This window comes from Juglans microcarpa x Juglans regia, chromosome 6D (assembly GCF_004785595.1).
Source record: "Juglans microcarpa x Juglans regia isolate MS1-56 chromosome 6D, Jm3101_v1.0, whole genome shotgun sequence".
Taxonomy (NCBI): Eukaryota; Viridiplantae; Streptophyta; class Magnoliopsida; order Fagales; family Juglandaceae; genus Juglans; species Juglans microcarpa x Juglans regia.
The window spans coordinates 24,728,793-24,745,152 of record NC_054604.1 but is presented as its reverse complement, the minus strand read 5'-3'; the positions used below and the strand labels follow the sequence as shown (position 1 = coordinate 24,745,152).

At 32.7% G+C, this 16,360-nt stretch overlaps 1 long non-coding RNA gene across 1 annotated transcript; it reads right to left on the bottom strand.

Moving 5' to 3' along the window:
* Positions 1 to 8,115: 8,115 nt before the first annotated feature.
* On the bottom strand, positions 8,116 to 14,653 carry LOC121234352. The gene is made up of 4 exons (XR_005934373.1): positions 14,641 to 14,653; positions 9,521 to 9,527; positions 8,870 to 8,873; positions 8,116 to 8,381 (listed from the first exon to the last, which is right to left on the bottom strand). It is a non-coding gene; the product is annotated as an uncharacterized LOC121234352 (long non-coding RNA).
* Between the last annotated feature and the right edge of the window lie 1,707 nt (positions 14,654 to 16,360).

The following is a 16,360-nucleotide window of genomic DNA, read 5'->3' as shown; positions in this document are numbered from 1 at the left end:
ACTTTTCGGACATGGAAGCCCACTGGGTTGGTGATTTTTAGTTTTTTTTTTTTTTTGAATTTTTAACAGGTTTTTTGAAAATAAGGAGCCCAAACAGATATTGGGCCGTGGGCAAGCCCAACTCCAATTGGAGCTCCCAGCTCCGATTGCCAACTCCAAACTCTGATCAGAGTTGGACTTTGACTTGGAGCCTGAAAATGCCTCCGACTCCAGTCGAAGTCAGAGTTCGGAGGTGGGCTTTCCAACTCTGTCAGAGTCGGAGCCCACCTCTAAATACAACATGCATCATTGTAAACCTAATTATAGATATAAAAAGATAAAAACATATTTATTAATTCGAAGATATTTAATAGGATTAACATATCATGAAATATAAATTATGAATTTTCTTCTTCAACTGAAACGCAATATATTCTTTAAAAAATATAGTCATGTGTAAGTATAAAAATGATTGAAATGAATAAGAAATAATAGAGAAGAATTATACATTACTGGCTTCAGAAAAATATATCTTTTAACTTTCAGAACTTTTTAGTCAAAATAGTAATCCACCCCATAGGATTCCAACTATTTTTTTTTTAATGTTGATTGATGTAACATATCTTCATATTAGTATTATATGTGATTATGATATATCAATTAAATACTTACAATTTTATTTTTAAAACAAAAATGAACCGTTGTTTTAGGTCATACGGCAGTTCTCGTTCCGGATTTTCTAAGCTTAGGCCGGCCCGACTAACACGTTATTAGGAATATTTTTCGTAGAGAAAGTTTGGGCTTATTTTTGGCCCTTAAGTGAGCTTGGGCTGTAGTACATGAGACTTTCTTCGTAACAACTTCACTTCTTCATCCCCTATTTTCCTTTAAAGGTCATATTAATTATTACAATGTATATACAGCCAACGATAAATTATCAGATTTCAATAAGAATAAAAAAAAAGAGAAATGATATTTATAGTCGTGAGTATGCAAGTACCGTGCAATTATTTAAAAAAATGAATAAATATGAGATTTACATATAAAAAATTAATTTTTTAATAATAGATTTCACTGTTTTTCAAAACGATTGCATAACGCTTGCATACTCTACAAATGTATATAGCATTACTCTCTATTTAAACACACACATATAGCCTTAATAAATTAAATAAGGATAAAAATGATAAATTACATATTGATTAGGTAGAAGTGTATGGTGTAAGGCTTCTGGATGGACGGATGGAGAAAATAATTTCCAGTTTAGATATTTTCAGTAATTAATCTCGAAGATCTCCTTGACCTATCAACTACGTACACCAACAGGTCATTTTTGAGTCAGACTCTGATCCTCTCCTTATGGTAAATTGGTTAAACGATGGTATCCAGCCTCTTTGAAAATATTGAGTTTTTGGGATGACATTTTGCAGTTTCAAAATGTTTTTTAGTTTAAAATCAAGCACATTTATAGAGATCAGGGCAATGCATTAGCGGACAACACTAACATCTTATGTAGCCCACAGAATAAACAATAATAGTTGTGCTTTTTTATTTTTATATGAGCTTGATTTGAGAATTTTGCTTATTGCAACTCTCAAGTTCCTTCTTTATATAAAATGTATTTCTCTATTATAAGTGAGGATTTATTAATAAAAATGAATTACGCCCTATTTCTTAAAAGAAACTTCACCAAGATCTTGAACTCTCGATCTTTGAGGTCTTATTATATATAAATTCCAATGTTATATGTGAGAGAGGATATATCTTTCTTACTAATTTTGGGAATTTAAAGAAAATAATTAAATATGCATTTTTCTTAATAACTAATAAATACATTTGTAAGAATTGCAATTAGAAGAATCAATAGAGGAAAGGAAAATGGAAAAAATTAAATTATATCAAACAAAATAATAATAATAATTACAACTTCAGGGACCAAAACAAAAAAAAACGAAAGACAAAGCTAGTCTCTCTATGGATAAAAATATAGTCTAATAAAGCATTTCTATTACAGTAGTATTAGCTCGGATTTGGATTGATAGATGAGTTATAAAATATTCTATAATCCAAACACTCTTTTATCCAATTTTGAGATGGTTTCTATTGTTTCTATTATTATAAAAACAAATTGGCCATTTTCCTTTAAAAAATTATTATTATTGACCATTTTATATTAAAAAATTATTATTATTTATTTATAAATAAAATAAAATCATTACAAATATTATACAATTATTTATGAGACTCACATCTATCTTATTTCCAACAACTTAAAACCATCTCATCTCATTACTTTTAATCCAAATATATAAAATTTCTAAAAACCATTTCAGTTCATCTAATCAACTCATAAATCTTATTATTATTTACAAAATATTTCAATTTATTTTTTCTTTCAATCCAAACACGACCTAATACTGCTTTTCCTCGAAGATCACAATTAGAAGAAATGGCGTCAAAAGCCGACGATTTGAAAATGTAAAATATATATTGTCATCATGTATGGGTGCATCGAACATTTGCAGCTGATAATGATTTGTGCTCTCATTTCAACGTGAAATTATGAAACTTTTTGGTTGGTTTAAAAGCAGGTTTTTCTTGTGTGTTTGAGAGAGAGAGAGAGAGGGTTCTCATCATGTACTACAACTGCGCGCTAGCTAGCTAGCGACACCAACTTCCATTAAAAGTTGTTAATAGGTTAATTTCTTTTGTGCATGAAAGATGGGCTGTTTCCACGGGATCCAATGCCCGTAGTTTTTACCCGACCTCATCATTATCGTGATAATATTTTCTAGAATAATTAAAAACACTTGATGGTAAAATGAAATAAAACCATAGAGATCATCAACGGGTTAATTAAATTCATTGTAACATAGTAAAACATGATCTATATATAAAATAGAGTTTTATATATGCATCCAAGAGTTATGTTATATATTATATATATATATATCTTTATTTTATTTTCATTCTATTCATGATGTGCTAAATAATGCGCATATATATATATATATAATATATTGTATATAGTTATATTGTAAATCGATTTTCTGTTTCTTGAAAAATAAAAAAGGATTGATCATATATGAGAAATGTCATGTGAAAATAAAAGTAGGGTGAAAGTATAATATGCAGTATTTTGTTTGATAAGGTCAATTGCGCCATACATAACCCCTCCTTTCAAACGTGAAGAAAATATCAAAATATGATGCATTGTCTCTGGATCATTCATAGAACCAAGGCATGCACCCTATCATTAAGTACATGCATGTCATGATGTTATTAAGTGTACGCATCTCCATTCAAATGCAAGCGCAATTGATCAGTTACAAAGGTAGACATGATTGATTGAATTGCGGACAGATCGAGTTGCATTTTCAAAACTACGATCGGTAACCTAGCTAGCAAGAGATTGCTATCATATTATATATTAAGTACTACTCTAAAGTTTTTTTAATTATATTTTTTCAAGTTTGCCTCAATATTATTTTTAATTTTTACCCTCAATATAACATAACCTCTTAAAACATGCCCAAAAGTTGATACTAGCAATATTATTATAGGCTGATACATATATCTAAACAAAATAAGCGTACCACGTACGCACACATACATGATATGCATAAGACTAATTACAAGTATTATTTTTTTATATAATTATTATATATATATATATATAATTTGGTCAAAAATCATCTTTACCCTCATTAAAAAAAATCCATCTTCATGCTATATATTGGTGGTCCAAAAATCCCAGCAATCTTTATCCTAACATGAGGTAATGGATTATATATAGTTTCGTTACTAGCTAGGTAATGGATTAACATTTTGTTTGTGTAATCGGTTAATTATCTCGAGCCGAAAGCTAGCTAAAAGCAATTCAAGAAAACTACTTGTTATATATCCAGATGATGATGAAGTGATCCGATCCAACCAAGAAGTTTCAACATACATAACTTCAGCAGAAGTAGTACTTAATAAAAGATGGATCAGTTCATTGGATCTAAACATGAGATATGTTCTTGTCCAAAGAAACACACGTACGATCGAGGATTTTATAACCAGTACTAGATCACATGACCCCACAAACTGTGAAACTAAACTTGCAAATTTGGACTGCTCCTGTATGCAATGCAAGATGCATATTCATGTAGCGGCAAGTCTAAGATTAGTTCTGCTGCATGGATGCGTGTAATTAACCACTAAATCATGATCAAGGTAGGGGCCGCCGGGCCGAGTCATGATCATTACTTATCCACCAGACTTGAAATTCTATTTTTTTTTTTTCATACTTAGATCAGGACATCCCACCTCCCATTAAATAATTGGTAATTTGGCAGTACTGTATCATATGATTCTGTAAAAAAAACAAAAAAACAAAAAGGCTAATTTCCTCTAGTAAAGTAATCTTCTTCGATCTCATGAATTTGTAACGTTGCACGTGACAAGTCAATTAATATTGCTATTTTTCTTAATAAGAGGTCGATATTATTTAGTAATAGACCTCTCTTTTATATATGCCTTATGGTATTATACACTCATCCTACTCTTATTATATATATATGCTGATGCTGTTTTGTTCGTCAATATATGATCATTAGATCAACCTTTTTTTTTTAATATCAAATTTAATAGTGATAAATAATGACATACATGGTCACTGTTATAAGCATTTTCGAAACATTAATTTCAGTAGCTAGGAGTTTAGAAGAGTTCAAATATCACATTTCCCATACAATTTTATGGGAATATTATGTTCCGAATAACGTTCACATCTTCTCGTGTGAACTTGGCCACATGATGAGTATGACCGGAGATGGTTTATAATTATTACTCTCTTGGCCACTTTTTTATCATTTGATCTTATACGAAATTATTGTTAATATGCTAGTTGTCAACATGCCATCGATTAAGTGGTGGAAAGATCAGTACTATATATATAGTTCATGCCCCAGAACAAATTCATGAATCTCTTCCCTGCAGCTAGCTATATCGATCATGATGCATGACCAATATCAGAGATACATAGATCGGGTAGGTGATAGAAATATAAAAGGAAAATCAAGCACAAGAAAGTGGACAATTAATATCAGACTCTAGAAGCTTGGCCTGCCAAACGAAAAAAACAAAAACAAAACGAGTACTGGGAAATTCGAACCATTTTTTTTTTTGGCTATATATAGGTACCAAGATTACAAAAGGAAACAATACCACCAAGAATATCATGAAGAAAAAAACAAAACAAAAAGAAAAGAATAAATTCTCTTAAATGCCAAGGAAACATATGACCCATTGCCCCGAAATTGTCAACTTTAAAACAAAATTTGGTGTCATATATGCATCTATTTTAGTCAACATTTCATCATATCTTTTAAACGAAGGTGGTTTCCATGCATGTGATTTCATTTTTGTAAACAGTAATTAACTCAAAGCTCAATTCCCATGTACTATTGTATATACCCATGCATATAACTTTAAGCATGCATGCATCTGTCTAACTAAGGTCCAATCATTGAATAAATCAAAAAGAAATATAAATGCATAAATGCATGCTTAAGCTTTAATTAAGCTATGGTATAGGATTGGTTTTGAAGCATTTGGTTATGAAATAAATAAAGTTTCACAACTAAAAATGCCCAATTAAACGCTCCCTCCTGGCCAACACACTCTGCATGCGATACCAAAAGCAAGCCTAAATCCTGACTAGACATTCCCTTGATCTTGATCTCTCTATATATTTTAAATCACCTTTACTCTAATAATACTCTTATCTCAAAGGTTTAACTAATAAAAACTGGTAAATTTAGTTATATAAATTAATATATCTTAACAATATATATAGAAATATATAACCATGCAAGCCACCATGACCCAAATCTTCTTTTTAAGATCCCAATAGTAGCTGCATGCAATTAGCTCTTCAAAATTACCTAGATTCATTTCCTCTATTCTCATTTTATTCTCTTTCAACCTCTACATTCACGGATGTTACTTATAGATTTACTTCGATTCGACCCTATTTTTTTTTTCTAGACCACATTGTAGATAAGAAAACTTTCTGCAACCATGAAAGAAAATAATTTGGTGTTAACAAAATTAGCTAGGTGTTTTCTAAACAATGCTTCTCTTTATTGCAAGTTTGGTGGTATGTTGATACCACTTGTTGTGTTGTGTGACCCATTATAAATATAAAAAACTTAAAAACACCATTAATGTTTCTAATTTATTACTATGGGTGCCACTTTAGTGGTCATGTGTTGGGTGTGTCATATCACTAAGTCACTTAAATTGTAAAATCTATGATAAATAAAATATCATTTTTTTCCGAGCCTTTTAGAATACGTTGGGTTTCATTTCTACACATGCACGTCCTGATCATCTATTTGCATAAGAAAGATATATAAAACAAGTATAAATCCCATTGAAGTAAAGCCGAATCTACATAAATGGTTTTGGTCCATATGAAATAGAAAAACTATGTTTGTAAATATATAGGTGCAAATGGCACACTTTATGCACTGATTTTCTTGACTTCGAGCTGTAAATGTGAAAGCAAAGTGTGTCCTTTGTACAAACAGAACGAATTTCATATAAGAAAAATTCTACTTATCATCCCTACACTACACACCAATCTGTGATTTGTCAATTTTACTATTCTATTTAAACACACACATATTGATGTGTAAATATGTGTATTTAAATAGAAGAATAAGATGACAAATCACATATTAGTATGTGGTATGAAGATCATACGTAGCATTTCTTTTCATAAAATAATTTCAGATGCACAATTCCAAAAGACATTCACATGAAATTAGCAAAGTGTGTGCATTGTAGAAGTAAACCAAGTAATTCTTTGGAGGACAAAGTGGGACATAAATAATTGCCCCAGAAAAAAAGGCCAGGTCATGTGCATGTGATTCATACTTCAGCTAGCTCAGTACTTATGAAATGGAATCCATGAAAAAATTTTAGATGTACAATTCAATTAATATGAGCAAAGTGTGTGCAATGCAGTAAAGTGTAATAAACCAATTAATATGAATGACAAAGTAGGGCGTAGATTCTACATGGACAAAGGCCAAGTGTGCACGTGATTCAAACCCCAGTGCCATCACGACAAAGTCTTTGATTGCCAACTCAACTTGACCTATGATTCACATTATTTTATGGAGTACTGCTTTATACTTGTTTATCGATGCAGATTAAAATATTATATCTTCTATATACATTATGACATGATGTAATTTGATTTATGATATAAAATTATCAAATTATATCATTCAATACCGTGAAGGAAGTGTTAATATTCCTACTAATGAAAAAGACTCCATGAAAAAATTTTAGATGTACAACTAAGGTTGCGTTTGGATATTGAAATGATCTTAGATGATATGTAAATAATAGTATTTTTTGGATCTCATTAAGATGTGTTTGAATATAAATACGTTAGATGTGTGTTTAAATGTAAATAGGTGTTGAAATATGTGTTTGAATGTATGCCATATGTTGAGACGAATTTAATTTTTTTTTATAGAAAGTTAAAAAGGTAGTGAATTCCATTAATAATTAGTTTGAAATGGATTGAGATCAATTTAACAACCAAATATGGCCTAAAAGGCTCCATTAAACGTGATAGCTAAGTGTGTGCAATGCAACAATAAACCTAGACAAACGGGAAGATGTTATAACGACAAACTATTGATTGCCACTAGACTTGACATCTGTTTTGTAACTGCATATCTAGCATCATTTTTATGGTGTTCTTTCTAGGTTTTAGGCCCCATTTGGAACTTGGAGTTCAGTCTAATTTTAAGTTAAGTCTAACATCCAAACATCAAATTCTTAAATCACTAAACTCATATCAACTCAAAACCTCTTTAAACATGGGACCCATAAACTTTTTTAACTCAATACCTATTTACACGTGAGACCCATAAACTTTTTTAACTTCCCATAAATACATCAAAACACATTTAAATTCATCTTAGGTTGGTCCCACAAAACTCATTCCACAATCTTAACTCACCACTATTTATAAAGAACTCAATTCATCTCAACTCAGCTCAACATTTAAACGTGACCTTAGTTGGTTCAAATTAAGAAGCATCATCTGGATCATGTACATATGAAAAAAGCTAAATGCAGTAGTCGTGCGTAATCGCAGGGGAACCGGTGCCCACGTGAAAAATGAAACGTTCCGTTTTAGTCAAATACTTAAACGATTCGTTTCATCCCAAAGAGATCCCCTCCCTTCATCTTCCCACGAACTCTCCCTCCCTTCGTCTTTCCACATCTTCCTTCCCACGAAGCTCTTCCTCTCCATTTGCACCGTTGTTTCACCATCGTCTTCCCACCAAGCACTGCCTTCACAAGAAGGGATGCCTCTCCCTACCTTCGTCCTCCCACGGTTCGCTCATCGTTGTTCACCCTTCCTCCTTACAAGATCTGTTTCCTTGGTAGTGTTTCCTTCACCCCTCGAAGCCTTCATTTTCCTCCTTTGTCCGAATCGAAGTCCCCTAGAAGAATCGAAATCCTGAAACCCTAACCCTAACCCAACCCCTTTCCCTCATCCCGAAATCTTAACCCTAACCTAGCACCTTCTCCTTCATCTCGAAATCCTAACCCTAACCCTAACCTAGCCCATTTTCCTTCATCCCAAAACCTTAACCTTGAAAGGAACCACAAGAAGGTGATCACTGTTTTTGGTAATTAGTCGCCCCTGTCCAGGTGGAAGGCAAGCATTTCTTCTAACTTTTTGAAATATGCTTTTCCATATTCTAGCATTTCTTCAAACCCTAACGTTAATAGCTGTATGAGTTTTACGAAGTTAGTTTCTTAATTTGCATAATTTCTCGTAGTATTAATTTGCATCCAGGTAATTACTTACTTTCCTTCCCCCATCAAATTGGCGATTATGGTATAATAATTACCATTTGATTAGGATGATTATTGAGGATAATACATTTTTTTGATGTAGAGATACAAATAAAAATATATTTGGTGGATTCTACAAGACTATAATGCTTGATTTATACTGTTTATGGAGGCGTTTATTAATATTGTAAAATTTAGTCTTGGTATCTATCTCAATTTAAATTTATAAAAAATGTTTAGAAAATGGCGCTGACAATCTCAATTTTGCTGCATGGGCATGCACTTTGGGTAAGATCAGCATCAATTTTTGTAGGGATCTTTTCTTTTCCAATTTTCGGTTCATGAGTGGGTTAGAGCTAAAAACTAGAGGACATCAAAAGGTTTTTTTCCACTGTCCACATCTATTTTAAGTATGCAAATTTCTGTTTGCATACTTAAAAATAAATAAACTATCATGTTTGCACATCATTGAATGCAGCAAACAAACTGTGCCAAACTATTACTTATAAAAAGTGAATAACCATAATATTTATGGTTTATGTTGGAATGCCATCATCATCAATGTCTTTTTCATCCTTTGCTAAACGTATTTTAGGTCAACCATTCTGCTTCTGTGAGGTTGAAATTACACTGAGATACTCAAATATTGCAATAAATCCAGGACGACCCTTCTTAGGGTATCCAAAATATAACACAGAGTTAACTACATCATTTGTAATGTAAAACGTTTAATACAATGATTAATATAGTAAGCCATCTAACATTTTTTATATATGTATAAAATGATTAGGGATTACCATACTGCAAGTATATCAAGTGGGTGGATAGTAATCAATACATAGAGCTGGATCTTCGAGAAAAAATAAATGAATTGTTAAGGAAGGAGAAAGAGTTCAAGAAGATACTTAGCGAAATAAAAAAGATGGAGATTGAACTTCATAAGGCATTCATGCACACTACTCCGTGTGTGTTGGCTTTTACAGTTGTTGTTTCATGTTACTTGGTAGTTGTTTGATGTTACAACTTAGTCTAAACATGTAGTTTAAGTGTTAGAAGTTATTTAGACTAGTTGTTTGATATATTTCGGAGTAGTGTAAGAAGTTATTTAGACTAGTTGTAAGCAGCCAGACAAGTTAAGAATTTGAAGAAATTTTAAGTTAGAAATGCTTTCTGGAAGATTTTATTTCCAGCAGTAGACTAATTTTATTTAAGTTATAATTTCAAGAGATTTGAAGTTGGTGAGCAATATTTTGGACAATTTATTATTCAATATAGTAAGCCTGCTAATACTTCCAGCAGTAGAATAATTTTAACTTCAAATAGTTGACAAACTCCTTCCAGTTGTAGAAAGACTAGACAACGAGATACACTCAAATTTGCAGTGCCAACAAACCAAGCAAGTTTTTTGACATGTTATTAAATTCTGAATTCAAATACAGAGTTTCTTTCAAGGATATTGATATTGCAATGCTCATAAAGAAGACATCTTTACAGCTACACGGTGGAGTTGGCAAAGGAGATCTAAAGAAACGTGGACATGACCTGTGTTGCATAATCCATTCATAGCTCTTATTCATAGCCAATGACCAAAAGCCAATAACCATACTAGTGCCCATACCATCCTTTTTAATGCAACCCTTGCTTACTCAACAAAATAATATTACTTTCAAATGTTGAAAATACAAAAAGAATAATCATTGTTTCTATCATTCTTTGACTGTTCAACAAAACATGAAAAGTGGTATAATAGCTTAGAAAGTGTCTAGGAATTACATTCAATACAAAAAAATTTCCAAAAATTAAAATTTAACCATATCATTTCACGGATTGTGATCCATCCAACCCAATTTGCACGGGTTGTGATTCATCCAATCCAAATTATATCTTTAATGAATAATATGCAAATAATAATGTGATGTCGATATTACTATTAAAATATGAAAAGTTTAGAAATATTACATTTTCTTGCGCATGTCAAACATTGGACATATCTATCTCTGATGGGCCAAATAAATTCCTGCACATTTCCAAGACTGGTGTATCTCTTTCATCTCGCTAATAATTAAGTAACAAGTAACAAAACCCATTTTTAATATTTTCATTAATAAAATAACCCACATAAACATGTATTTTTTTAATATTATTAATATTAAAAATGTGCACTTGTTTACGTTTCCCCTTACTGTTGCTTTCTTATTTTTCGATTTAACCTTCAACATGTCTTTCTTCATCATGGATACTCTCTTCAGGGATGTAGGTCTTTTTTTCCCTCTCACAACAAGTAGACTGAGTACTTGCTTTTGAATTACCAACTGTAGTTGTGTCCAATGTTGTACAACCAACATTGGAACCCATTACGGTCATAGATGAGGGTTGTTGGTTATCACGATCTAAGTCAAACATTGTATATACCTTTTTAGCTGCATCCTCATTGTGCTCATTGGAACCCGCTGCATGAGTTATCATCTGATAACATATATTGAACAGACTTGAATATTTGTTGGCATCTAGCCACTGATCCCCTGCGTCATAGCTACTGTGGATTAACGTATATCTCATTTTAATGCCATTTCTCCATCGATCTAAAATGTATCTATCTGACAATCATTTTCTTTGGTTAGATTTGAATATGGCCAAAATATGCCTACACACTATCTCACTCATCTGAAATAACCCACATGAACACTTTGCATCACAGTCTTTCTCATTAAAGTCTAGAATGTGTAACCAGCTTAGTGAACTCTTCAGAACGAACTTCATATTCAACCAGATAGGTTTTCATTACACCATCCTTTCTAAGTAGAGCTGGATCCATATTGAGCACACTCATGACTTGTTGCTGAACTTCCTTAAATTTAGCGTTAGTGTACAATTCTTGAAATCTCTTTTCAATTGGAGATCTAGATATGCAGGAAATTATGACGTTAAATAAGTGGAAGTTCGCGTTATTTTCATTCTTAACGCGTTGTCAAATTGGTCGATAAATTCCTTCAAGCTCGTCCTTGCATGAACATAACTATAAAAAAAAGCATTCATGCTTTTGCTTTGTTGGGTTGTACTCATTGCAGCTCAAACATACTCTTTTAGGAATACCGGTACCCAATGCCCATGCTCAGTGTCTAAACTTTGCAACCAGACATTCTCATGTAAGTTGTACGTGTTAATTAATCCTTCCCAACATTTCTCAAACTCTTCAATAGTTTGAGTGTTATACACACATTTCATCAGCTGATTTTTCAGCCCACTTTTGTAGGCACCATAGGAGCCAAACTTCTTGAGAACTTTTTTTAATATATGTCATAGGCAAAATCTATGTCAGCTTTTTGGAAAGATAATAGCAATTGCATTTTTCATTCATTTGTCTTGATCAGTGAGAATAGCTTTCAGAGCAATAACATCCATACACTGTAACCAGGTTTTGAATAACCACGTAAAAGTCTCTATATCTTCACTGGAAATCAATCCTGCTCCAAAAAGAATTGATTGTCCACGGTGGTTTATACCAACAAAGGGTGAAAATGGCATCCCATATCTATTTTCAAGTATGTGGTGTCGAATGTTACCACATCACTAAAGTATAGATAGGTTGCTCTACTGCGTGGTTTTGCCCAAAATACATTCTTTAACCTCCTATCATCATTTAAATCCATAAAAAAAAAGTAGTTATTCTTGTACTACATCCTAAAAAATACTCTCAAAGCACTCCAACACCCACATTTTCCAAGTCGTAGATTTTGTGTCTTATCGATATACTTACGACAATTATTTTTAAAAAATGAGAGGTTCTCAAATCCACCCGCGCCTATGACAAGAGATCTGAAACTCTTATTCATTCGGATGACAGCCAAGTCGTTTGTATCTATAACTCTTTTTACAAACTCACTCACTTCTCTATTACATTGAAAGAAGCGAGATTTCTGTGAACTGAGGCCATGATTATGGGTATTATTAATTATGAACTATTGTCAACCGCATCTTTCCCTAAACTTTTAAGGCATTAATCTTTGCTTTACAGTCCGTCTTTCCTGTCGGATGTGGTTTGGTGACTTTCAATATCTTATTCCGGGCCTTCCCACCACGGGCACAACCAATGGTGACATATCTGACACTTTCATCCTCTCCCCTCTCACTCATTTGTGTCATCGCCCCAAACTTGCATTTCTAAACATATTACTTATAATAACTCATTAATCATTCAAAAGAATTAAACTCCATCCCGCACTTTGACTCCTTATTCATATCACCACCATCTATTTGTACTAACTGAGGTGTCCCGACAGTGCCATCGTTGGTTTCCCGTGAATCTGGTCTATCCTCTTTACTTTCTTCATCAACTCTAGAGGAGGTACATGGTGCTTGAGTTTCCCTACAATCAGGTGTATTCTCTTTACCAACTCTTGCGTTAGTTGTGGAGCTTGTAGTGATGAAAGGAGTCAGAAGTCTCATTCCATATTAAAATGGGTAACCAGCATTCTGCTTAAAGCACAAAAATGAAAGCAATTAAACATAGTTGCATCATCACCTGAATGTTGCTTGGATATTGCTTGCTATCTGGATATGGCAGAAAAGCCAGTGACCATGCAAGCACTGATCCATAGTAACTGTGCATGTAATTTGTAAAGTTTGGACCAATTTTTGGGATGTCCTAACATAAAAATAATAATGATAATCAGCAAACACGAGATTGATGTATTCTGATAATAAATATTGAGCACACCCATTCCAACAAATTTTTTAAATAATATAACATACCACAGTTGAGGAATTGAAGCTAGATGGTGTTAGCAGAAATGGGCGTTCTTCCCCTTTTCTCATGCCATGTACAAGAATAGCTCTTCAATAAACCCACCAAAAAATGAATATCGATAAAAATAGTTCTTCAATGCTCTAAAACAAGTTGTATTTACATCAGCCTAATCCAAATAGGAATTATGGTACATTTTAAACAAGGGATTGATTCCCCCATTTTAGCAGTGGTCCTATAATTGAAAGAATTCAGTCTAATCTTGTTAGTAGAGTAGTTTGGTTTAATATCAAACCCCCCATTGCCTCAGTTGTAACATCTCTTCGAACATCATTTGCTCATAATCAATATTTAACCAAAACTCAGTTGTAATTCTAACAAAATATAGTCAATAAGATAGTGTATAATAATAATAATTAACCAAAACTCAGTAATAATAAATACCAAAAACAAGTTCTGAATCTATATTTATAGGAAATATTCTATTGATAGTCCTCTCAACATTTTAGGCAGCTCCAGCCCCCTTACCCTGCTTTCTCTAGATCTTATTCATGTAGAATTCAAGATCTTTGCTTTCCATTTCGGTCAACAATATGCGCTTGCAAGTCTTATGAAAGAGGGTAAATAATGCATCTATGTTCGAGAATTATGTGGCAAATGAAAAGCTCTCATTAGATACCAGACAACAAAATTCACATCCATCTTTGGAAATTATGAAACTCAGTACTTGTCTTAAGCTGCATTTAAGGGGGGGGAGCATTTTTACGGTGCAGACAAAACAAGGTCAGAAGAGAAGTTTTAGTGACCTTATTGATATTCCAGTTATACTCAGTACATACAAATATAATGCTATCCCTTATTAGAAATGCATGCTAAAGAGAAGTTTCATTGCTATCAAGGGAATCGATGGAAGAGAAACAAATTAGAGTCTAAGGCCAAAAGATATTGCTATTGGAAGCTCAGGACAAATTAGAGTCTACAAAGATTAGTGATATTGGAAGCTAAGACTGGAAACAAAAATTGAAGGGGAATCAGTTCACATCTTCTTACGGAATGGAGCAAATACACACGAAGATCCAGTTGAGATGAGTAGTTGATTGAGAAAAGAATAGCAAAAATCTTATCAACGTCTGATGAAGCTACCAACGAAGACGACTCGCACGAAGATCTTACCAGTTTGCACCAAAAATTCCACAAGTCGTCTTCCCTAAATTTCTACAACCAGTTTGCACCAAAGACCAAAGACCTTATCAAGCTGGATCCATATTGAGCACACCAAAGATCTTACTACCAAGACAACCCACACGAAGATCGTAGAAATCACCCGCGCCAACGAATGTCGTACTGGTCGTAGAAATCACAAAAAAGATCTGCATTTTTCATCTACCCTTGAAGACGATCCATACGAAGACCCAAAGATCTGTCTTTTTCATCTATCCATGAAGATGACCCACACAAAGAAGAAGACGACCACCACACAAAGAGCTCTGAATGTCTTTCTTTCTATTTTCATCTGTTTTGGTTTTTCTTTTTTAATTGAAAGGCTGACGTGGCAAGGCAACTCTCGCGGTTACGCACCGTGACTGTAGCTAGAAAAACTGTCTACATATTATTAATTTGTGCAAATTAAGAAGCATCATCTAAGTTATTTAAATGACATAATTTAATTTATGTACAAAAATTATAAAATAACTCATGCTTAAAGCATTAACATTGGTCTATACATATGCATATGTAAAATCACCTCTTTTGCATAACCACTTTGCCATTTAAGCAAAATTCACACATTAGCTTATGCATATTTGAGACAAAATAATAAAAAAAAAATTATTATTTTATTCTTATTAATTTTTTGCTAAAATCAATTTTTTTATATATATTTTGCAATTAGCATCCACTACATATATTTGACATTAATAATGCAAATGCAATAATAAAAAATATAATTTTTTTATATATTATATTAAAAATATAATAAAATGAAAAAAAAATATAATATATTATAATAATCAAAAGAATGTGCAGGTGAATGTTTGTTGTGTTGTTGAAAGATGGAGAAAAGAAAATGATTGTGAGAGAGAGTGGGAGGAGAGATAAATAATGATTAAAATATATTTTGTGAAGTGAACAGTAATTATTCAAATTTAGATAAATACTATTCATAATTAGTTAAATATTTAAATATGCATAAGTTAATATAGAGAATTTTAAGATCATATTATATAAATATAATTATATATATATATATAGACTAATATAAATGCTCTTATAATATAAAAATTGTCTTTTCTTATCACCTAATTAACGTGTGATAGCACTCAAGTATGGAACATGTGCGCAGCCGGGCTGTGTCCGGGTACAAAGTCTACGTCCCACCCTGCCATAATGATTATTAATTAACCGGTTCGCTGCTGCACTGCCCACCGCACACTCTCTGCTTTCACGTTTACTACTCGAAGCCCAAAAAAGAATCAGTTACGAAGAAATTAGACTGCTTATATACAACCAAAAAAAAAAAACAGATTTTAAAGGCATACGACTGGTCTGGGTTCTGTCAGTCTCCCTCACTCCCACGAAAGCTCACGCGTACACCGTCGGTTCCGATCCCCGAGGCCCCACTCGATTGCCTCAGATGGACATGAGATCTGTCGATGCTGGAGATGTGTACGGGTACCCACATGGGTGCTTAATTTGTACGTTTAACCTAAATAATTGGAAAGTGTAATAATTTATATCTCCTGATTTATTATTTAATTATTT